At 37.1% G+C, this 23,076-nt stretch overlaps 2 pseudogenes; both read left to right on the top strand.

Annotated features, from left to right (window-relative positions):
- Window positions 1-23,076, top strand: part of LOC138442993 (UDP-glucuronosyltransferase 2A3-like) — a 58,756-nt pseudogene that overhangs the window by 29,462 nt on the left and 6,218 nt on the right.
- LOC138442837 (UDP-glucuronosyltransferase 2C1-like) lies at window positions 396-21,360 on the top strand (annotated as a pseudogene).

Raw genomic sequence — 23,076 nt, 5'->3', positions numbered from 1 at the left:
TCTGGTAATGTCCATGTGTAGAGTCATCTCTTGGGGTGTTGATAATGGGTCTTTGCTATGACCAGTGTGTTCTTTTGACAAAATTCTGTTAGCCTTTGACCTGCTTTATATTGTAATCCAAGCCCAGATTGCCTGTTATTTCAGGCAGCATAGTATAATTAACAGTATGGTCTAGGCTGTTGGAATATATTCTTTTTCAGTCTACTTTCTTCATCTTATATATGTACTTGAGTTTTAAAATAGTATTTGAGTTTAAAATAGTTTGTATAAATTTAAATGAATAATTTTTTATAATCTTCACATTTACATTAGTATTGTGAAATGAAAATATCTAACTTCCATATTAATAAATAAGAATGTCACAGCCATCAGCAATTTCTGGCCTCCAAATGAGAATGAGGACTCCCAAAACTGTGATCACGTGGATGCTGCCACCTCCCACAGTGACTGCTGAGGAGCTGGGGGGGATGCAAGAAGCAAGGTAAACCAGGAAAACAGAATTGGCCCAGATAGCTGAGGTGCATATGCAAAGAATGAGTTCAGGGAGCCCAGAGGCTTGCATCTTCCTGTACATAGAATGCTAAATTCCTTAGCTTGATACCTGATCTTTGATGATCAGACTGCCTGCTCTCTTTATTGCAAATTTGTGCACAGCCTGACTTCCCCTCCTGCCTCCTTGGAACAGTTTTCTCAGAGCTTCTTAGATGCTGTCTCCTGGGCATGGAGTCCTAAACATGCCCACCAAATAAAATAGCTCTCTACTTTTAGGTTGTGACTCTGTTTTTTAGTTGACAGTATTTAGTGGGAAATGTTTTTGAGCTTTTTAGGGTTAATTTTCATAAAATAGCTCTCTACTTTCAGGTCGTGACTGTATTTTTTAGCTGATAGTATTTAGTGGAAAATGTTTTGAGCTTTAGAGGGTTAATTTTCTCCTTCACTGTTTCTTTACAAGACAGTTCTTAATAACACAGAAGTTCCTAAATTTAAATAAACCAGTATAAATGTTGCAAATATTAAAAATATTAATATGTTAACTAACTTTATTTTAAGATACTGCCTTTTTAATTTTTAGAATTAAGTAGAACAATTTTGGAATTAATTAGAAATCAGTTTAGAAATGTGTTTTTAATTTTTAGAATTTACTGCATAAGTTATAAGTGACAATTTGTTTCAAAAAATTAAGAAAATTTCATTATCTTAGCATGATACTCAATGTGCGTGCCCTAAGTAAAATATGCATATTTGAAACACAGCTACAGAGATAGGTTCCTTGCATTATTTTTAGGCCACACCATACACTGTGGTTGGAGAAGGCAATGGCAATCCACTCTAGTACTCTTGCCTGGCAAACCCCATGGACGGAGGATCCTGGCAGGCTGCAGTCCACGGGGTTGCTAGGAGTTGGACATGACTGAGCAACTTCACTTTCACTTTTCACTTTCATGCATTGGAGAAGGATATGGCAACCCACTCCAGTGTTCTTGCCTGGAGAATCCCAGGGATGGGGGAGCCTGGTGGGCTGCCGTCTCTGGGGTCGCCCTGAGTCCGACATGACTGAAGCGACTTAGCAGCAGCAGCAGCATATACTGTGGTATGCGAGTAGTTTCTTCCCTAGCAGTGGAGAAAAACTTAGATCAGGAATCCAGTAAGTCATGCAGATTTTCTTAATCTTAAAGCATGTGGAAGAATGGTGTTCCACAAGAAATACCTGGGCCATTTTGCAAGGCTTGTTTAAAGAGCACAGAAGATAAAGATACAAAAGGGCTGGACTACTGTAAAAGTTGCAAATATGTAGTTAAATCAATAAAGTTGTGAAGGCAAGTTTTGTCGTGTAACTTATTCAATATTAGAGAGGCAATGCTGCCGCTGCTGCTGCTGCTGCTAAGTCGCTTCAGTCATGTCCGACTCTGTGCGACCCCATAGACGGCAGCCCATCAGGCTCCCCCGTCCCTGGGATTCTCCAGGCAAGAACACTGAAGTGAGTTGCCATTTCCTTCTCCAATGCATGAAATATCACAACTGACTTAATCCTTTCCTGTTGGAAGAGCTTGCTTTTCCTATTCTCAATTCTACTGGCAAATATCCTGGTACTTGGAGTTGGTTTGTATGTCTTTAGACTTTAACCACCACCTTAACAATGCAGCAGTCTGAGTATTGTAATTGATTCATTAAGTGCTGATATTAAAAACACAGCAAAATTTAAAAAAAAATCAAAGTTTTTAAGAATTATGAGAGTTTAGGTTTTTACTACTATGAAATTTTTAATAAACATCACATTTATTCCTATATATTTTAAATAAAAAACAGTTATCCTACAAAAGTCCCTCAATTCAATGAAATAGATTTGTACCAGAGAAAAGTAGTGCTATTTTCTTATATCATCTTAGAGGTAAAGCACAAAGACAGATGTGTTAATGACCATCTGATATAAAACAGTATGGGGTAAAGAAGACTAATCAAAAAATTAATAAAATTTCTGGATGAGGCAGTTAGTGAATTAAGTTCAGTTCAGTTCAGTCATTCAGCTGTGTCTGACTCTGCGACCCCATGGACTGCAGCATGCCAGGCTTCCCTGTCCATTACCAACTCCCAGAGCTTACCCAAACTCATGTCCATGGAGTCGGTGATGCCATTCAATTAGCACATAGGGTGATTTATTTATCAATTCTCAACAATAGATGGCAGTAAAGAGAAACGTTTTGTAAAGAACTTGCTATATTGCAGCAAAGCAGGATTTTTTTTAAATGAGTAATAAAAACATCTATATTCTATTAGACATGTCAAAAAATATAAGAACCAATTTTTCCCCCAAGTCCTCTCTTAGATAATATTGAGAACCAGAAAAAAAAATAGCTTATTAATTTGTCCCAGGGTGATAAGATGTGACCAACTAAAGTAGTATACTTATTAAAACACTTAGCTTGCTCAGTAAGACAAGACTCAAGACCTCACTTCACTGTGTGGAGCAATCTAAAGTTATGCCATAAAAAAATAAAATAATAAATTAATGTCAAAAGCCTTGTTCAGTGCCAACCTCTTCCTTACATTACAAAGTTCCCCTCGATTTCACTTTCCAGGCCTCAACACCCTAATTATCTGGCCCAGACTTCCCTGTTCTGAGGCAGTAGTAAAGCCCTGTCAAAATACTTCACACCCTTCCTATTATGAATCAAATTAACTTGGCTTTGTTGATTTTTCTATTTCATAAGCTTCTGACCATAGTACATGATAAATGGCTGTTTGCTTTGTATCTCCTCCCATCAAGAGGTGGAGGCTACTTCTCCACCTTTTGAATTTGGAATTGACTAATGACTTGTTCTAAAACTCAATAGCAGAAGCAGAAGTGACAATGCATGACTTCCAAACTCAGGGCTAGAACTTTTATGGAAGCTGGTCTAGGTTTCTGTTATCATGGGAAAAGTCCAAGGTTGTCTGCACAGAGGCCACAGGAAGGTGAGAATCAAGGATTATTGCTAAACCACAGCCAAGAGAATGATGTCTTCTTTGATCATTCTCCCCCAGCTAAGCTAATGGCTAACTGTATAGTAAAGAATAAGCTCAGGAAATTAATAAAGAGGGCATTTCCATGGGCCCAGCCCTAATTGCTGATACAGAGGTTCATAAACAAATACTACGGTGCTATTTTAACTGTAAGTTTAGGATTGTTTGATTATACAGCAATATATAACAGAGATATTATGATTTAAGATAACTGATACATATGTAACACTTTAAAGAAACAAACCTAAGAAATATTAACATAGTTGATCAATGTCAAATTAGAGCAAGGTCCAAAATCTCAAAGACTTCCAGGTTGCTTGTACAAACTCTCAATAATGGTTGAAAAACATCCATTAAGAAACTCTCATATTTCTATTTCCTCACCACTCTTCACAAAATATATGTTTAATTTATAATTCATATATTATGCATATACTACTGCAAGAGTTCAAGGATAAATATCAGAATGATGAGGACCATTGTTACCCTAAAATCATAATCATTTGACACATTTTTAGGCCTGAGAATTTTCAGATCTGATCCATTGACTAATGAAGAGACTGGGTCCATCAGAGGAAGAATGGTGTAACATCCTGTGAAAGTGAAGTGAAAGTGTTAGTAGTTCAGTCATGTCCAACTCTTTGTGACCCCATGGACTTTAGCCATGGGATTTATCCATGGGATTCTCCAGACAAGAATACCGGAGTGAGTGGGTAGCCATTCCCTTCTCCAGGGGATCTTCCCAACCCAGAGATCAAACCTGAGTCTCCTGCATTGCCGACAGATTCTTTGCCCTCTGAGCCACCAGGAAATTCACAATAATATACTGTAGTCAACTGTCAGGCACTGCTGGGATTCAAACCCTGGATCTCCTGTTTACTAGACAGCTTCTTTAGCATGTACACTATGATGTTACCATCTGAGTCACCAAGGGCTTCCCTGCTGTACATGCTAATGATCCGCTCAATCATCTCTCAAGAGGACAGTAGTATCACAGTCACAACCAAGCATTTTCTCAATTACCAAATGGGTAACATAATAGATACATTTTGATGCTGGCCCAAACCCAAATTGTATTCCTGGCCTGTGGAAAAAGAGTAGAAAAAATCAAGTAGAATATTCTGTATTGGGTTTCTAGGGCTGCTATAGCAAATTGCCACAAACTTGGTAGCTTATTGTAGTGTTTGTTGTTCAGTCGTGTCTAACTCTTTGTGACCTCATGGACTGTAGCCCACCAGGCTCCTCTGCCCATGGAGTTCTCCTGCAAAAATACTGGAGTGGGTTGCCATTCCCTTCTCCAGGGAATCTTTCAGACCCAGGGATAGAACCTGCATCTCCTGCCTTGCAGGCTGATTCTTTACCATCTGAGCCACCAGGGAAGCCATGGCTCAGATGGTAAAGTATACTTTAACAGAAATTTCTTCTTTCACAGTTTTGGGAGCCAGAAATCTCAAATCAAGGTGTTGCCATGGTTCATTATTTTTTGAGTTTTTGAAAGAATCCATTTATTCTTGTCTGTTGACTACTGATAGTGCATTGTGTTCCTTGGCTCTGAAAGTGAAAGTGAAGTCGCTCAGTCGTGTCCGACTCTTTGCGACCCGTGAACTGTAGCCCACCAAGCTCCTCTGTCCATGGGATTCTCCAGGCAAGAATACTGGAGTGGATTGCTATTTCCTCCCCCAGAGGATCTTCCCAACCCAGGGATTGAACCCAGGTCTCCCACATTGCAGGCAGACGCTTTAACCTCTGCACCACCAGGGAAGCCCTCCTTGGCTCTGAGACACTGTTATTTCCCACCATAAACCATCTATCATAGGATAGGCATTAAGCAATAACATAAGCCAAATTACCCAGCCAGGCCACAACAGACAGCCTCTATCATGATCTACCCCAGTGACAGTCCCTAGAACAAATTAACCAAATGGCTGTGGTAATGGCAAGTGAAGCTCTACATGGTCCTCAATGTTTGGACTCCTATTCACCAAACTCATGTAACTGTGTGCCAGAGTCGAGCTCCAGCAGCCAGGGATTCAACCTGAAGGTGTGAGGAGTATCGGCAAGAAAGTGAGGCAGCCTCTCATTTTTCTTGGACTGCCTGTTTATTTCAAGCTTATGATTCCCTTTTATACTTTATACCAAAGCATTAGGTCAGAGGTTTGATATTTTTAGTTCCCATTGACCCAGATTTATCTCCAAAAATCATTGTTTCCCCTCAAAAGGAGTTCCTTCCTCAGTGATTCTTCTTATCTACTTTTTCTCATTTGTCCTTAAATGTCTGGGCTGCATACCACATTCCTCAGTTTAATTCTTATCTTTCTAAGTCCTATTTGCCCCTACTATCCTAAGCTCACTATTCCTTAGAAAGGGCTTCTAGCTAATAATATCTCTAACGTCCCTAATTTCTATAAGCTATAGTAGAATATTGTAACATTACAGCAATACTTAAATCTTTAGCTTCTAACTATTTTAATTATTCCTAAGCCCTAAATTCAGCAAACTCCTTTGCCGTAAACACTTTTCTCACAAATGGGCTTCAGATAGCAGTCCCTCCCATGGCCTCAAGCTGTGGCCTGTGTGCTCACCCTGGAACACTTTTTTGTAAAAGTTCTTGAACAAATGTCAGTGATTAACTTCATGAATTATTCTTTGAGCACAGCTGCAGAAGGCTTTATGCCTTCTCATGCTCCTCTCAAAAACAATAAGCACCTTAATATTCTCCACAGTCAACTCAGCTGAGGAAAGGAAAAAAACAAGTCAGAATCACAAAGCCTAACTTCTTCATTCCAGATTCGGGTCTGTGCCTATGGAACAAAGGGAGGGGATTTAGGGCTGTGCCTCTGTTTTGTCAGTAATGCCTAACGCGGCTCCTAACAACTATGCCCTAACTGAGTGTCAGGAGGATCACATCTGCTAGAGATCTAATTAAACACTGAATTCCTGATATGGCACCATAGTTTGAGTAGATCAACTGGATACTTGGCACCTACTTTCTAACTGGATCTCTTTCACAGGGCTATTTACCCTAATAGGAATAGTCACATATACTGGGAATGCTTTTATTTTATTATCTGCATGAACTCAGCAAAATGGTTACATACCATTAACCTGACATTTTAGCAATTTTAGCTATTCATAAGCCTGGGATATATAAAAGTGATATGAGCCACTGGTTTTCCAATCCCATTAATTGAGTATATTATCCATTTCCCTTTTAGTGTTATTTAGTGTTATTAGCTGATGTTGTATTTGACACTTGTTTAAACTCTCAATTCTGTTCCATTGGCATATGTGCATAATTTATGCCAGTGTCATACTGTTCTAATTATTATTGCATTGTGACATAATTTGAACAAGAAGTATAATGCCTCCAGCTTCGTTCTTCTTTCTCAGAATTGCTTCAACAATTCAGGGTGTTCTGTGGCCTATACAAATATTCAGATTTTTTTTCTATTTGTTTAAACATGCTTTGTAATTAGTATATTAATTGCATTGAAAAAAGTCACCTTTGATTAGCATGGACATTTTGACAATATTAATTCTACTCATCCATGAATATATATATACACATATATATATATATCATTGTAACTTTTTATGTTTCTTCTATTTATTTCAAAGAAAGTCTATAGTGTTCAGAACTTTCACTACCTTGTTAAATTTATTTCCAAGTACTTGATTGCTTTTGTTTTTATTTCGAATAGGGTTGTTTCCTTTCATCATTTTTAAGATGTTTTGCTGTTGGTGTATAGAAATGCAACTTATTTTTGTGTGGTGATTTTTACCCTAAAAATACTCTGAATCCATTAATTGCTTCTAACAGTTTTTGGTGGAATCTTTGAATTTCTTATATATGAGATCATATCATCTGAAAAGGAAGAAAGTTTTATTTCTTCCTTTCCAATTCAGATATCTTTTATTTCTTCCCCTTGCCTGATTGTTCTGGCTAGGACATCTATTATTCTACTGAGTAGCACACATGCATTGTTCCTGATGGAATTTTAGAGGAAAACTTCCAGCCTTCCTTCATTTTGTATGATGCTAGCTGTAGGCTTGTCATGCTCAGTCACTTCAGTTGTGTATGATTCTTTGCAACCCCATGGACTATAGCTCCCCAGGTACCTCTCTCCATGGGTTTTTTTTCAAGCAAGGATGCTGGAGTGGGTTCTATGCCCTCCTCCAGGGGATCTTCCCAAAAACCTAGGGATCAAAACTGCATCTCTGTGTTTCCTACACTGCAGAGGGAGTCTACCACTGAGCTGTACGAGAAGCCCAGGTTGGTCATAGATGGACTTTATTATGTAAATCATGTTGTTTTTATATCCAGTTTGTTAAGCATTTTTATCATGAAGAGTTGTTATGTTTTCCAAATTTGTTCACATATATTAAGATGAGCCTTTAATTTTGTTTTTCATTCTCTTAATGACGAGTACCGCATTATTGATTTATGTATGTTGACCCATCCTTGAAACCCATAGACAAATTCTATTTGATCGTGGAGTATGATCCAATTTTTATGCTGTTGAATTTGATTTGCTAATTTTACGTCTTCATTCATCAAAGATCCTGGTCTGTAATTTTGTACTCAGATTTTGTTTGTCTGACAATATGTTGACCTCTCTTTTATTTCTGAAGAACATCATTTTCACATAAAATTATTAGGGATAGTGCTTCTTCTTTAAGAACTTTGAATATATGAACCAACTCTGTTTTGGCCTGGACTTTCTTCTAAAAAAGTCAGTAATATCCCTGTGCATGCATGCTATATAACTTCAGTCATGTCCGAATCTGTATGACCTTATGGACCATAGCCCTCAAGACTCCTCTGTTCTGTGATTCTCCAGGAAAGTATACTGGAAAGGGTTGTTATGCCCTCCCTCAGGGGATCTTTCTGACCTAGGGATCAAACCCATGTCTCTTAAGTCTTCTACACTGACAGGAGTGTTCTTTGCCACTGGTGCCACCTGGGAAGCCTGAATATCCCTATAGGGTTTCCTTTGTATGAAGAGAGGTGTTTTGTTTCTTCACAGTTCTTTCATAATTTTATCTTTGGATAATTACTGAATTATATTTTCATTATTAGCCAATTATTTTTAAGATGATACTATTATCATCACATACTTTTATTGATTATTCACTTGAAGAAAGTTAACTTTTTAAGCAAAAAAGTTATAGATGAAGTTATTGCCCTAAATATCACTGAATCCATTTTTACACTAGATCATGGCTTCCACGTGTAAAAATCCAAGCCCCTCCCCTCCAAAAAAAGGAGTTCTACATTATAAGAAATATCTTCAAACAGAAAGTAAAGGAAATAGAAGCAGATATCCTTTGAATGAAGGATAAAATCATCAAGATATCTTTATGACATACATTTCCACTGTGAGATATCTTTTCACAACAGAATGTGAATCAGACCTAGAATCTGAACTTTAATTCATATTTACAGCTATAGTAGAAAGATATATTTATCTCTTTTTCATAAAGATATGTGTGATTTAGTGAAAAGAGCACTTTATTTAACATCAAAATATTTATTTGAAAGTGTATCTGCCTTAACACCTCTTAAAGTGGGCATATTCTTTCCTTATGGCAGTAAGTGATATTCTCTTTTCTATGTGGAATATCTAGTATAATTATCACTAAAAGAAATACTAGAGATATTTATACAATTTTGATCAAATGAACATTTAAATAAAGCCAGAGAAAAAGATCCCAAACATCCAGTCTTAATTAAATATGCATACCTGATGATGAATTTTCTTAACATTATTTAAAAGTTATTATGGGTTTATGTTTAACCTTAAGCCCTTTCTTTTGATATTCTCTGAAAGAAACTTACAAACTCTTCTTCTGAGTTTTTTTCTCTTATTTTTTATTGACTTTAATCAACATTTTTCCAATCAATAACACCTACATTTCATTTTAGTCTTTATTGCAAAGTACACAATTCAAAGTTCAGCCCAACCTACTATAAACATTGGGAGAATTAAGGAAGAGATCTTTGAATTGTGAGTTTCACACACTTGGCTTAAGCCCAAACTTACTTTGAGCAAGAGTTAGTCACGAAGACTGTGAAAGACTTCTGTGTCCTTTTCATGCTGATTCTATGTCTCTTTGACCCTGGAGAGCTTCCTTCCTAGTTCAGTGGGTAAAGAATCCACCTGCAATGCAGGAGACCCCGGTTCAATTCCTGGGTTAGGAAGATCTGCTGGAGCAGGGAAAAGCTATGCACTCCAGTATTCTTGGGCTTCCTTTGTGGCTCAGCTCATAAAGAATCTGCCTGCAATGCGGGAGACCTGGGTTTGATCCCTGAGTTGGGAAGATCCCCTGGAGAAGGGAAAGGCTACCCACTGTAGTATTCTGGCTTGGAGAATTCCATGGATTTTATATTCCATGGGGTTGCAAAGAATCAGACATGACTGAGCGACTTTCACTTTTCGCTTTGACCCTGGAAGGATGAGGAAAGTACTGGAAGGCCTGAGAATTTTAGTTTATTGGATTAAAAGTTATTCTGGAAGAACTCCACCTTCCTAGACACGAGATACCCTTTCTTATACCTTCACCAAGCCTTCTGATGGATCATACCAAGATTCCTTTTAATGTAGAGATTATCCAATGGCCAGTAAGTAAACAAACTCATGGAAGAGCTCAATACTGATCTCTATACAGTTTCTTTTGAACTGCCCAAACTGTCACCATGGGACTTGAAAAAAATGCAAGTAAACCGGAAAAAACTGATGAATACTTTATTAGCAAAAGCCAAAAGAGTATGTGATAGTGCTATCACAAATAGGAGTTACCTAGCACGCTACAGGCAGCTAAGTTTGATATCTGTATTGCTGATCCTTTAAATTTTTGTGGAGGGTTGGTGGCTGAGCTCCTCAACATTCCCTTTATATAAATCTTTTCGGGAAAAAAAAAATCTTTTGGGGTTTCCTTTGGGAATATCATTGAGCAATTGTGTCCTGGACTTCTATGCCATTTTCATATGTTCCTGTCAGTGCATCAAGACTGACAGATGACATAACTTTTGTACAGAGACTAGTTAATTGTTTATTGTATACAATGAGTGATATGACTTATTCATATTATGTATTTCTACAATGGAATGAGTATTACAGCAAGGTTTTAGGCAAAAGAAATTTACATGTAAGAATGATTCTTATTTCATATGTATAGTGTAAATATTTATCTGATTGTATGAAAATTTAGAAAAGATTTTTAAGTGAAATCTCACATGGTCCTGTTGCTAAATTGTTTTGAGTGAAGAAAATACTTTTTCTTTTTCAACTTTCTTTTTATTCTTTTTATTCTTTTTTTCTTTTTCTTTTTTCTTTTTCTTTTTGTGTTTGTTTTATATGATTGAGTACTGAACACATATCAGAGAAGGAATATTCTCTCTATTTATGAGTAAAACCTGCTTGATGCTGCTAAGTTAAAAAAAAAAATCTGAAAAAACCCGAACCTTACAGTGTGCTTATTTTCTATAACCTTGGTTTACTTCTTTTTTGTTTACGTCTCCTTTTTTACAGCCTACTTTCTTTCTGATTAATCTATTTCTCAGTCTTTTTTTGCATCCTATCTAGACTTGGTTGGCTGGTTGTAGGGCTTGACATGTGGTGAGCATGAAACTAAAAAATAAATATATCTTGTTTTCATCTGTTCTTGTCTTAGAAAAGGGAAAAGAAAATTATGATTTTTCTGTAAAGGACTATGTTTATAAACTTTTAATCTAATTGCATTTTTCCTTATTCCTCCTGCTCCTGCTTAGTTGCTCGGTTGTGTCTGACTCTTTGTGAACCCATGGACTGTAGCCTGCCAGGCTCCTCTGCCCATGGGATTCTCCAGGCAAGAATAATGGAGTGGGTTGCAATGCCCTCCTCCAGGGGATCTTACCAACCCAGGGATTGAACCCAGGCCTCCCACATTGTAGGCAGAATCTTTACTGTCTGAGCCACCAGGGAAGCCCCTTTTTCTTGTTGGTGGTGTTCTATTCATAATTGCATTAGCAGTCCACTAGAGAGCTGTAACCCTGAGCACATATTTTTTTCCTCTATTTTAGCACATCTGTTTAATCTTTTGTTTTTCCTTTTGCATAATTGATCTTTTATATATAATTGTGTTAGGAATGATTTTGCCTAAAATATCTTTGAGAAAGCAGTTCCCTGCTTATACTGTTTGATGTTTTAAAGATATATTTAACATAACACATTGCATTAGTTTCAGGTGTCAGTGAAAAATTAATCAATAGTCATTATACAAAATAGATTGAAAATCTTAATCAAGTCAAATTTAGGATTATAACCCAGAAGATAGTCTTTCAGAAAGCACTGAGGAAATTTCTCTGCCCATTAGAAGTCAGAAACATATTTGTATAGGTTTTTGATATAAAGGGTTATACATCAGAGTAATATTGACAGATTCCATAGGCCAACAAGGCAAGTGGTGTGTCATTGTGACCCTTTACATGATTAAGGAAGGAGTATTATCTTCCGAGGCATTAACTTTCTGGCAGCAGGAAGAAGTTTTTTGTTTTGTTTTTTGGTGAGTAGGCATTTCTGAAACTTCTAAGGGGATTTAGTTAATGTATAATGCAGATAAATTGAAGGAGGGGATGGAGTATTATCACAAATGACAGAGGAAATTTTGTATTAAATTTTCCTTGTCCTGCCTTAAAATCATTTTCCTTTATCACAGATATATGATATAATGATTTTATATGTGTCCTATTGTAAAATGAAGGCTTCCCAGCTGGCTCAGTGATAAAGACTTAGCCTGCAATGCAAAAGACATGGGTTCAGTCCCTGGGTCGGGAAAGTCCCCTGGAGAAGGAAATGACAACCCACTCCAGTATTCTTGCCTGGGAAATCCCATGGACAGAGGAGACTGACAGGCTACAGTCCAAGGGGTCACAAAAGAGTTGGACACAACTTAGTGGCTAAACAACAACACTCACTTCAATGTTCTTGCCTGGAGAATCACATGGACAGGGGAGGCTGGCAGGCTATAGTCCATGGGTCGTACAGAGTTGGACTTGACTGAAGTGGCTTAGGATGCAAACAACAACACTGTGAAATGAACACCACAAGAACTCTAGTTAACACTCATCATTGCACAAAGTTACTTACAATCAACACATTTTTTGCCAATGAAAAGTAAGTTTATTCCTGTAGCATAAAAATCTTGGAAAACATTCTCTACATCCCGCTGGCTGTGGAAGCATTTTTCCTGCAAAAAGTCATGGAGATGCTTGAAGAAGTGATAGTTGGCAAGAATGAATATGGCAAATGAGGCAAAACCTTGTAGCCCAATTGGTTCAACTTTTAAAGCATTGGTTGTGCAACTTGGGGTTAGGCATTGTTGTGAAGAAAAATTGGGCCCTTTCTGTTGACCAACGCTGGCTGCAAGTGTTGCAGTTTTCAGTGCCTCTCATTGATTTTCTGAGCATACTTCTCAGATATAATGGTTTCACCAAGATTCAGAAAGCTGTAGTGGATCAGTTGTGCAACAGACCACCAAACAATGACCAGGGCTCATTTTTGTTGCAAGTTTGGCTTTGGAAACTGAATTGGAGCTTCTTCTCAGCCACTGAACTGGTCATTGCTAGTTATTGCATAAAATTCACTTTTTGTTGCACATCACAATTTAATACAGAAATGGTTCTTTTGGCTGCATAGAAGAAAAGAAGATGACATTTTAAAATGATGAATTTTTTTTTGACTTGCAGTCAGGTCATGAGGCACCCACTTATTGAGATTTTTAACCTTTCCAGTTTGCTTCAAATGCAGAACAACTGTGGAATGGTCGATGCAGAGTTCTTAGGCAACTTCTTGTGTAGTTGTAAGATGATCAGCTTCCTGGTCCTTTCTATTGGTCATTATCAACTTCTGAAGGTCAGTTACTGTGCTGCTCATCTTCAAGGCTCTAGCCTCCTTCGCAAAACTTCTTGAACCTCCTCTACACTGTATGTTCATTAGTAGTTCCTAGGCTAAATGCAGTGTTGATGTTGTGAGTTGTCAGCACTGCTTTATGAGCTATTTTGAACTCAAATAAGAAAATCACTAGAATTTGCTTTTTTTCTAACATTATTTCCATAGTCTAAAACATACATAAAGTAAATAGCAAGTAATAATTCATTAGCACAAAATAAAGCAAGAAATACATATTAAAATGATGTATATCATAACCACATTTAAGAATGTATTCCAATACCAAATGTCAAAGGTCAACAATGCAAGACTGAAATTATTTTCCCACCAACCTAATATCTCACTGTGGTTTTAATTTGCATTTCCCTGAATAGCAATGATGAGCATCTTTTTATGTACTTGTTAGCCACTTGAATATCTTCTTTGGAAAAAAAAATTCTATATTCAGATCCTTTGCTAATTTTATAAAATTGACTTTTGGTACTGAATTGTATTTGAGTTCTTTAGACATTTTGAATCATAACCCTGAATCAGATATATGGTTTACAAGTATTATCTCTCATCTATGAGTTGCCTTCTCATTTTGCAGATCATTTCTTTTTCTATGCATAGTCTTTTTTGTCTGAATTAGTCCTACTTGTTTATTTTTAATTTTATTGCTTATGCTTATGGTGTTAATTAAAAAAAAATCATTGCCAGGATCTGTATTAAGAAAATTTCTACCATATTTTCTTCTAGGAAATTTATGGTTTCAGGTCATACATCAAAGTCTTTAATCCATTCCTACTTAATTTTTGTAGTGGAATAAGATTGGGATCTATTTTTATTCTTTTGCATGAGAATATTCATTTCTTCAGGAAGAATTATTAAAAAGACTATCTTTTTCCATTGAGTATTTTTGGCTCCATTGTGAAATATTAGTTGACCATATATATACACATGAGTTTATTTCTGGGATTCTGATTGTGTTCTGTTGGTTCATGTGTCTGTTTTTATACCTGTACCATATGACCTTGATTAGTATAGGTTTATACCATTACTTGAAACAAGAAAGTGTGATGCCTGTGGGTCATTCTTTTTTCTCAGGATTGCTTAGTCTATTGGGGTCTTTTTCAATTTCATATGAATTTCAACATTGTTTTATTTATTGATATTTTTGACAAAAGTATCTCTAATAATATATCATTACTAAAAAACAACACCAACCTATTTCTCAAAAATTAAACTATCAGCACCTGATAGTTGCAACATCTTGTTTTATAGCCATTTCCCTTTTCCATTTTTTTGAGTATCTGTTCTAAATTTCCTGTAAGGAATTATTTCTTCAAAGACTCACAAACAACATGAAAGCTTTCAATGAAGTATGCTGCCAAGAAATATGAAATAAGATCAAAAGGCATATGACCTAATCAAGGTTGACTTGCTGCATTGAGACATTTTCCTGAAATTTTGTGACAGAAATAGGTGCTGTTTCTCTAGTCCTTACCCTAAAAAATGTAGGGGAAAACTGCTGCATACATTGCTCACTCATGTTTAGAGTCCACGATACAAGAGGAAAAACTGAAAACAGATAACTTAAAATCTCATCCTAGTGACATTTTCTGAGTCATGGACCAACCAGTGACTGACCTATACCTGGATCTAAGTTGTTTACTTCTGGTTCCAGCAGTTTGGTACTCAGTTTTGGAACCTCTTTTATAGTGAAGCATTAATAATGAGATAAGATTCTGATTCTCTCCTAGCTCTTTCTATTCTCCCCTAAAATATTCTTTGAGAAATATATCATTAATGTGATTTACTCTCTTAAATTAAAAAATACTATTAGATATAGACTATCATTCAGGATCAGTTTAGAATCTTCATTGTATAATGTATTCCAAGTATATCTTTAAAATTTAAAGATATAAATTATAATTTATATAATTATTAAAATATGTACCAATATGTTCTAATAATTGAGGAAGAAACAAGTAAGATAACATCTGGTTCAAAAAATATTTTAAGGAACTATAAATACCTTGGGGAAAAAAGAGTGCAAAGATAATATTATTAGGGTATACACAAAAATAGTTGATGTCTAATAGGGCAATAAATCATAATTTAAGGGATGATTTTTTTCTTACCAGACAAAAATATGCAAGTTGACATTTAACTTCACAGTGTCTAAACACAAAAATCTGCATGAAATCAATAATAAATACAAAATGAAACATAGGTGCACTTTTCTATAAATGTAAAATATCTTTCAATCATTCATTCTTCAACAAATGCCCTAGCATAGCATCAAAAGTGGTATGTACTTTTGGAAATGGGGAAATGCATTTCCAAATTTGAAATATTTTTCTCACAATTTCTTTATCCAGATCAATTATATCAATAATTGATATAGTTTTTAGTTTTCCTACTATATTGTCTTCATTTCAATAAGATGTTCGAAGCACAGTGGATTACTAAGGAGAATCCCAGGGACAGAGGAACCTGCTGGGCTGCCGTCTATGGGGTCGCACAGAGTCGGACACGACTGATGCGACTTAGCAGTAGCAGCAGCAGAGATTTAACAACAACAACAAAGTATCTTGATATGAAATAAAGCAAATCAATGACATGATCCCACAATTCTACTCATAGGTCTACAACCAAGAAAAATGAACCCATTTTCTCACACAAAACACATACATGAATGCTCATAGCTGCCTTATTCTTAGTAGCCAAATAAGAAAACAACCCAAATCTTTATCAACTGATGAGTGGATGAAAAAAAATGCACAATATCCTTGCAAAAATAGTATTCAGGAACAAAAAGCAATGAAATATTGATACATTTGGCCACACTATGAACCTTGAAAATGTTACGCTAAGTGAAAGTGGCACAAAAGATCACATAGTGTATGCTTTCATTTATATTAAGTGAAACAAGGTTTTTCTGAAATAGGAAAAGAGAGAGAGAAAGTAGAATAGTGGTTGTCAGGGGCTGAGAAGAGGAAGAAATGGGGAATGGCCATCAATGGATACAGGATTTCTTTGGGGAGTAATGAAATTTTCTAAAATGTAACGATGGTGATGGTTTCACGGTGTTATAAATATACAAAAAGCTATATAGATGTTTAGATAAAAGGAATAATTACATGATATTTAAGTTCTATCCTAATAAAACCTTCATAGGCTTAAGGGCATGGGAATAAATCATTTCACAAACAGAATAAATTATACCCTTGGCTGACACCAGTAAGGCTCCAAAATGCAACATATACCAAGTCTGAAATTGGGTTTTGATTTTTGACGTTACCAGAATCAAACCACTAAACTACAGAGTTTTGCTTGTGATCTCTTATGCATATAGATTTTCTCAACATATCAAAATCCTCACATTTTCTAATTAAAACTTTAGCACACTTGGAACACCAAGGAAAATATTCAAAAAGCCTTATGGTGAGAAACCAGAGAGCTATGGTTTCCTCCTCTCAGTGATACAGAATGCATATTTCAAAAAGATACCAACTCTGAGTAAGGTTCCTTATACCACAGTAGTTATACAGAATTCAGAAATGAAGCTCAGGCTGCAAACTAAGGAAAGTGATTTAATTCAGAGTCACTTACTTGCATTCTTATTCTGTAAATATTCACTTGCTTTCCACTTTGTTTGGAAGGGAACTCTTTTGTACTGTTAGCAAATATGTCAAAAGAGCAAATATTTAGCCACCAGATTATGATGCAATACTCTATTTTCACAAAAGGGGACAAAGCTGTAGGAAACAGAAACTTTCATTTTGTATAAAATGAAAGAATTACTTTAAAATTTTTATTGTAAGATTTCCTCTCTGGATAGGATGTAATTAGTTGTGGCAGCACATTCCCAAACACCAGGAAAAAAAGAAAGAAAAAAAAAGTCAATTACAAAAGTCATTATTAAAGCTATCAAAGGCTTTTGGAGTGAGGAGGATGAGATAAAATGGAATTCCAGAAGAGAAGGAGCTTCTACCATAGAGGGCTGAGGATCACTGGCTGAGTTTCTTGTTCATTGCTAGAAGCAAGTACTGATTCTAGCATGGAGTGGGGCTCGGGTTTAGCTCAAACAGAGAGAAAGCAGCAGACTTTTGGTTTGTTCCATGCTCAAATCAGCGTTTGTTTCTTCATAATCTCAGTGTTGTGTACTCTCGGTGGGAGAAGAACTATTGATTTTTCATGGGTTGCCTAAGACTAATATAGGTTCTTTAAAGACTTTACTCAGAAAATTTGATGGCAATACATGTATCAGATTGTTTTCCCTTTATCATCTTTCATTTTTGTTCAGGAAAACCTACCACATTATGTAAGATTATGGGAAAAAGCTGAAATGTTGGTTTGAACAGAATTTTGAATTTCCATACCCTTACTTAACCTAACGTTGAATTTGTTGGAGGACTGCAATACAAGTCTGCAAAGTCTCTGCCTAAGGTAATTAACCATGCTTCTTTTTACTTCTCTGAGTACTTACTTCCTGGAATGATTTCCAGTTTATTAGTTTAGCATTTAACACTCAAACTGAAAACCTGAGCACAGGAATTAATGGGAATTATCCACCTTAGATTGTTATGCTACCAGAAGTATTTAATTCATTATTGTGGTAATCATTTGTGATGCGCAACAAATATGCCAGATATTTGACAACAATAATGCCCCTAGTCCTTGAGTTTAGTACACTTGTGCAAAACTCTCTGACCAATGAAAATGAGCTGAAGTGGCATGTATCACTTCCAGGTCCAACACATAACTGTTAGGTCCAGATACTCCAGGGGCTTCCCCGGTGGCTCAGCAGTAAAGAATCTGCCAACAATGCAGGAGCTACAGGAGACTTGGGTTTGATTCCTGGGTTGGGAAGATCTCCTGGAGGAGGGTATGGCAACCCACTCCAGTTGTTCTTGCCTAGAGAATCCCATGGCAGGCTACAGTCCATAGGGTCGCAAAGTCCAGTGTTCTTGCCTGGAGAATCCCATGGCAGGCTACAGTCCATAGGGTCGCAAAGAATCGGACATGAGTGAAGCGACTTAGCTCGCTAGATACTCCAGAGTTCTCTTATCCTTTGTGATGTCAACAGGATGTGTCCCAATGTTGCTACTCTGTCGACTTGTTATTGTTCAGTTGCTAAGTCCTGTCAATCTCTTTGCAACCCTGTAGAATGTACCATGCCAAGCTCCTCAAACTATTTCCCAGGGTATTCTCGAATTGCTGTCCATTGAGTTGATGATGATATTTACCAACTCATCCTCTTCCAGCCCCTGCTCCTTCAATCTTTCCAAGCATCAGGATCTTTTCCAATGAATCAGCTCTTTCCATCAGGTGGCCGAAGTATTGGAGCTTCAGCTTGAGCATCACTCCTTCCAATGAACTTTCAGGACTGATTACCTTTAGGATTGATTGTTTTGATGTCCTTGCAGTCCAAGAGACTCTCAAGTCTTCTCCAACATGACAGTCCAAAAGCATCAGTGCTTCAGTGCTCATTCTTATTTGAGGTTCCCTCATAGCTCAGTTGGTAAAGAATCTGCCTGCAATGCAGGAGACCCGGGTTTGATTCCTGGGTCAAGAAGTCCCATGGAGAAGGAAATGGCAACCCACTCTGGTATTCTTGCCTGGAGAATCCCGTGGACAGGCTATAGTCCATGGGGTTGCAAGAATTGGACATGACTTAGTGACTAAACTATCCTTCTTTATGGTCCAACTCTTATATTCATATATATCTAGTGGAAAAACCATAGCTTTGAGTACAAGGACCTTTGTCAGCAAAGTGATGGCTTTGGTTTTTAATATGCTATCTAGGTTTATCATAGTTTTCCTTCCAATGAGCACACATCTTTTAATTTCTTGGCTGCAGTCACCATCCTCAGGGATTTTTGGAGCCCAGGAAAATAGTCTGTCACTGCTTCTATTTTTTTCCCCCTTTTATTTGCCATGAAGTGTTGGGACTGGATGCCATGATCTTAGTTGTTTGACTGTTGAGTTTCAAACTACCTTTTCCAGTCTGCTTGGTCACCCTCATCAAGAGGCTTTTTAGTTCATCTTCACTTTCTTTCATTAGAGTGGCTCCTATTGTTGTTCAGTCACTAAGTCGTGTTTGATTCTTTGCAATCCCATAGACGGCAGCATGCCAAGCTCCTCTGTCCTCCACTATCTCCCAGAGTTTCCTCAGATTCATGTCCATTGAGTCAGTGATGCTATTTAACCAACTCATTCTTTGCTTCCCTTTCTCCTTTAGTTTCCAATCTTTCCCAGCATCAGAGTCTTTTCCAGTGAGTTGGCTCTACCCATCAGGTGCTAAAGTATCAGGGCTTCATCTTCATATCTGAGATTGTTGGTATTTCTCCCAAAAATCTTGATTCTGGTTTGTTATTCATTCAGACTGGCATTTCACATAATGTACTCGGTATAGAAATTAAATAGACAGGTGACAATAAGCAGCCTTATCATGCTCCTTTCCCAATTTGGAACCAGTCAGTTCCATAACTGTTTCTAACTGTTGCTTCTTGGCCCTCATACAGGTTTCTCAGGAGATGGATAAAGTGGTCTGTTATTCCCATTTCTTTAAGAATTTTCCACATTTTGTTGTCATCCACACAGTTAAAGGGTTTAACATAGTCAATCAAGCAGGAGTAGACGTTTTTTAGGAACTCCCTGGCTGTCTCTAGGATCCAAGGAATGTTGGCAATTTGATCTCTGGTTCCTCTGCCTCTTCAAAAGCCAACTGGTACATCTGGAGGTTCTCAGTTCACTTATTGCTGAAGCCTAGCTTGAAGGACTTTGAGCAAAACCTTGCTAGCATGAATGAATACAATTGTAAGCTCTGTAGTAATTATATGGCTACTTTGTTTCTAACCATGTTTGTGGTAGCTCACACAAAGAGAAAAGTATAAATAATGTAGACTCAATTGAAACTTAGACAACAGAAAAAATGTAAATACCTCAAAAGTATGCCATTATACTGACTGTGACTAAACTGAAAAACGAAAGAAAGATAATCTTATTACCATCCAAAGTCTAACAAAGTGCAGCACCAGAACTATTTAACTTAAAGCAGAAATCAAAAGTTCTTCATTCAGAGCATTGTGGAGAGAGTGTCAGAATGGAATAATGTGTACTGAATATACTCATTGGCTCTACAAAACACAAGCTTAACTTAGAAATTTGCTTCTGCCAATTACTGCTCTGTAGCCTTGGACAAATTACTCAACTTTTCTGAGATAGCTTTTTCATCTGCAAATATATACATATCTCTGAAGATTATAATATATCTAACTTAAATGATAGCATATTCAAAAGCAGAGACATTACTTTCCAAGAAAGGTCCGTCTAGTCAAGGCTATGGTTTTTCTAGTGGTCATGTATAGATACGACAGTTGGACTGTGAAGAAGGCTGAGCGCCGAAGAATTGATGCTTTTGAACTGTGGTGATAGAGAAGACTCTTGAGAGTCCCTTGGACTGCAAGGAGATCCAACCAGTCCATTCTAAAAGAGATCAGCCCTGGGATTTCTTTGGAAGGAATGATGCTAAAGCTGAAACTCCAGTACTTTTATGGCCACCTCATGTGAAGAGTTGACTCATTGCAAAAGACTCTGATGCTGGGAGGGATTGGGGGCAGGAGGAGAAGGGGATGACAGAGGATGAGATGGCTGAATGGCATCACTGACTTGATGGATGCAAGTCTGAGTGATCTCCAGGAGTTGGTGATGGACAGGGAGGCCTGGTGTGCTGCGATTCATGGGATCACAAAGAGTCAGACACGACTGAATGACTAAACTGAACTGAATTTTCCTAAAAACCAATGATTTCAGGTCATATTTTATACTCCTAAATGGTTATTCTCATAATTCAGACACATTGTGAAAAGTGTGTGACTCATTCTTATAACATAAACTTTCATATTTCATGGGCTAGTTTCTAGGAGTTACAAGAGTTTGATGTTTACTCTGGGGTCAGTGGTCCAAAACCTCACAGAAAAAAGTCTAATATGATTGCATCAACCCTTGCCCAGATTCCACAAAAAGTCAGATAATCTTATTTTCTGAGGGGCAGTTATTTTAACATCCATGAAGCTCTTCTTAAAACTGAGCTTAAAATGTAGGAAAAGTTTTTGGCATTGTCCCTGGTGGCTCAGGTGGTAAAGAATCTGCCTACAAAGTGGGATACCTGGATTCAATCCCTGGAGGAGGGCATGACAACCTACTCAGGTATTCTTGCCTGGAGAATTCCCATGAACAGAGGAGCCTGGTGGGCTATAGTCCATGAGGTCACAAAGAGTCAGAAACCATTGAAAGACTAAGCACATACATACAATGTCAATTTAACTAAACTCTAAAAAAAAAAAAGTATTAAATGTTAAAACAGGATATTTAATTTGTATCCTAATTTAAACTCGGCATTACAAATAAGAAGCATATTGCAGAGGTTTCTTTAAATAATGAATGAAACTTGTCATTCACTACTGTTAATCAGTAAGCTTTGTGCCTAGGTTTTAAGGCTTCTGTGTAATTTAACATTGTTTTGTTGTTCATATTTGTTATTTCAAATGTGAGACCTATACACAAGTTATAACTCTCATCATGGATAATTAAGGAATAGATATTTTAAAATATAATTTTGGTTCACAGAATACCTTAGGACTGTATTCCCTTTTAAATAATGAATTTGAACCAGGCCCTGTTTGAGCCTGAAACTGACAATTTAGACTACTAGAATATGCCTAAATAGCTCTACTTGTATATAAACAATTGAAAACTTTAATTATACAGTAAAGAGTTCTGCAGTTCACTCTACGATGTTCTGACAAATTAAAAGTCTTATTGATACCTTTTTATGTTATAACTAAGTGATATTCTTAAACAACTGGGGACCTGTTTTCCCTTACCCTTACTTAAAATAAAGAATTACATGTAATTTTAACCTATGAATGCTCATAATAATTATTCTATTCATAATTTAACTGAATTCAGTTAAAAGAATTCTGTTCAGTTCAGTCACTCAGTCGTGTCTGACTCTTTGTGACCCCACGAATCGCAGCACACCAGGGCTCCCTGTTCCTCACCAACTCCCGGAGTTCACTCAGACTCACGTCCATCGAGTCAGTGATGCCATCCAGCCATCTCATCCTCTGTCATCCCCTTCTCCTGCCCCCAATCCCTCCCACCATCAGAGTCTTTTCCAATGAGTCAACTCTTCGTACGAGGTGGCCAAGTACTGGAGTTTCAGCTTTAGCATCATTCCTTCCAAAGAAATCCCAGGGCTGATCTCCTTCAGAATGGACTGGTTGGATCTCCTTGCAGTCCAAGGGACTCTTAAGAGTCTTCTCCAACACCACAGTTCAAAAGCATCAATTCTTCGGCGCTCAGCCTTCTTCACAGTCCAACTCTCACATCCTTACATGACCACAGGAAAAACCATAGCCTTGACTAGACGGAAGAGAATTAAGTACCACCAAACCAGGTGTACAAGAAATGTTAATGGGGCTTCTCTAAGTGAGAAAGAAAAGACCACATCTAGAATCATGAAAATTACAAAAGCAAACATCTCATGGTGAAGAGAAATATACTATAGTGCTAGCAAATCAGCCAGCATAAAGCTAGAAGGAAGGTTAAAAAACAAAAGTAGTACAATCATGTATACTTTGATAAGTAGTTA

This window comes from Ovis canadensis, chromosome 6 (assembly GCF_042477335.2).
Source record: "Ovis canadensis isolate MfBH-ARS-UI-01 breed Bighorn chromosome 6, ARS-UI_OviCan_v2, whole genome shotgun sequence".
NCBI lineage: Eukaryota > Metazoa > Chordata > Mammalia > Artiodactyla > Bovidae > Ovis > Ovis canadensis.
The sequence above is the reverse complement of the archived record's forward strand: the minus strand, read 5'-3'. Positions and strand labels throughout refer to the sequence as shown.